A 2,760-nucleotide genomic window follows, 5' to 3' on the forward strand; every position below is an offset into this window, starting at 1 on the left:
CAAGGTTTAGGTATATCCACACTATAAATAAATAAATAACTTGTGTAAAATTGTATCGTATTTAATAGTTTTTCGTAGTAAAAATATAACTATTTTATACACCATCTCGCACACATCAAGTATTTTTGGCGCCGCTGCTGGGGAAAGACATAAACGCCGAAAGCGCAACGCTATATAGAAAAATTTTAGTTTACTTTTGTAAAAATACGCTTTTGTAAAAATACGTTTTAAATATTGAAAATATAAAAATATAAAAAGAAAAGAAAAACAAAAAAATTATACATTTTTAATAGTTTGTTAAATATATATAAAATTATAAAGTTTTTATTTTTATTTAAAAATTAAGTTTTTATTTAATTTTTACATATATTTTATATATATATTAAAACATAAAATTAAATAGAAAAAAAAATAATAAAAGTAATCGGCCCGGTACTGTAGCAGCCCAGGTTCTGGCCCGAATTCGCAGACCATGTGACCGCATGGTATTACAACGGTCAGGCCATTCGATCGCATGACCTGATTTGACTAGTCTGAAACCTCAGCTGACCAGTTTAGGGTTTAAATTATTAATAATTATTATTATTAAACCCTAATTAGGGTTATATTTAATAATAATTTGTTTTAGTTTTTATTTAATTTGTATTTTTAGTTTAATTAGTTTCATAAATATAAAAAATTAATAGTTTTATTAAATAAATAATATTTTTATAAAAATTGTACTTTTTACAACTTTAAGTTTATTTTTATATTTTGTTTCTTTTTATTTGTTTTTAGCGTAATATTTGTATTTTTCGCTCGTATTTAGTTTTAAGTCGTAGTTTTTGACATAGTTATTTTTATTTCTAGATTTTTAGGCTTTGCCGTAAAATCCCTTAAGTGCTTTTTCTTTAGAATAAGATTTAGGTGCTTTAGATTTTTGCGACGCCGTTTTTATATTTTAGTACCTTTTTAAGTAATTGCTGTTTTGGATATAGAATTTCTTTTAAGCTTTAATATTTTAGACGCAACTTTTAATTCTTAGTTTTTAGACTTTTAAGTTTCGACGCGCTACATTTTTTTATTATTTTTTGACCTTTTATTTTTCGATGTTTTCCGACGCGCTCTTTTTCTTTCTTATTTTTCGCCACTCTAGTTTTTTTTAGGACATAAAATTTTCTATTTCTTCTCAAAAAAAAAATTTAAATTTCAACGAAAAATTATTTTAAGTGGTTGAATTGATATACATCCAAATTTTCTGCTTCGTAGTAATAGTTGGATTTGTTAGTGGCTGAGTTGTGAGCTTCCGATTTAAAGGGTTCTGGCTCCCTGCTACAACTTTTGGCTATTCGAAACGTGGGCAAAAGCAGAAAAGTCTATTAATTTGATAACTTAAATAATTTTTATCTTTTATAACTAATAGGATATTCAGTGAATGCACCGAGCAAAATGTTCACCACCTTTTGTACGTTCACCACCTGTAACTCGATCAAGACATCTAGCCAATATTGTCGCCGTTGATTTTTCTTTAGAATCGTCATCCAGTCGACCAAGTACTCCAATTCAAATTTCCGATAATCTATTTTTTGAATCCGACCTCACAATTGACAATCTGGAGGATATTCAGGGACAATTCAGAGATCCTGAACCACTAATCTTTCCTCCAGAACCACCAATCATTCAAACAGAGATTGTTGAGGAACCTACCATTAAATCGGAATCCTCTAGTGATTCAGATTCAACAAATTCAATCATGAAAAATATGGAACCTCTAAGTATGGAAGACCGGATGTGAGCTAAACGCACTGGCCAAGGTCACGCAATTACTCAACCAGACATTAATGCGCCAGATTATGAAATCAAAGGACAAATTCTACACATGGTGACTAATCAATGCCAATTTAGTGGTGCGCCGAAGGAAGATTCAAATGAACATCTTCGTACCTTTAATAGGATCTGTACACTATTTAAAATAAGAGAAGTGGAGGATGAACAGATATATCTCATGTTATTTCCCTGGACTTTAAAGGGAGAAGCCAAAGATTGGTTAGAATCGTTACCTGAAGGGGCGATTGATACATGGGATGTTTTAGTTGAAAATTTTCTTAAACAATTCTTTCCGGCATCTAAAGCCGCAAGACTTCAAGGAGAAATAGTTACGTTCACACAAAAGCCAAATGAAACTTTATATGAAGCATGGACAAGATTTGGAAAGTTATTGAGAGGATGTCCGCAACATGGTTTAGACACCTGTCAAATAGTACAAAAATTCTACCAAGGATGCCACATCACTACAAGGAAAGACATAGATATAGCAGCTGGTGGTTCCATTATGAAGAAAACCGCAACTGACGCTTACAAAATTATTAATAACGCTGCTTCCCACTCACATGAGTGGCATCAAGAAAAAGATATCGTTAGATCTTCTAAAGCAGCTAGAGCCGATTCTAGCCATGACTTAGATTCCATTTCCGCAAAGATAGATGCTGTCGAGAGACGAATGGAAAAGATGACTAAGGATATACACTCAATACGAATTAGTTGTGAGTAGTGTGGAGGACCACATTTGACAAAAGATTGTCTCAGTATTGAACTAACAATGGAACAAAGAGAGAATGTTTCATACATAAACCAAAGTCCTGGAAATAATTATCAGAATAATTATCAACCGCCAAGACCAATCTACAATCAAAACCAGAATTATAACCGAAATGTTCCATACAACAATCAACAAGGTCCTAGCAATCAACAAGTATCCAATAATACTTACAATCAGCAAAG

At 31.6% G+C, this 2,760-nt stretch overlaps 1 non-coding gene across 1 annotated transcript; it reads right to left on the reverse strand.

The window, feature by feature from the left end:
- Window positions 1-2,116: 2,116 nt before the first annotated feature.
- On the reverse strand, window positions 2,117-2,223 carry LOC139879104 (small nucleolar RNA R71). The gene has a single exon (XR_011769956.1). It is a non-coding gene; the product is annotated as a small nucleolar RNA R71 (small nucleolar RNA).
- Window positions 2,224-2,760: the final 537 nt, after the last annotated feature.

This window comes from Rutidosis leptorrhynchoides, chromosome 11 (assembly GCF_046630445.1).
Source record: "Rutidosis leptorrhynchoides isolate AG116_Rl617_1_P2 chromosome 11, CSIRO_AGI_Rlap_v1, whole genome shotgun sequence".
Lineage (NCBI taxonomy): Eukaryota > Viridiplantae > Streptophyta > Magnoliopsida > Asterales > Asteraceae > Rutidosis > Rutidosis leptorrhynchoides.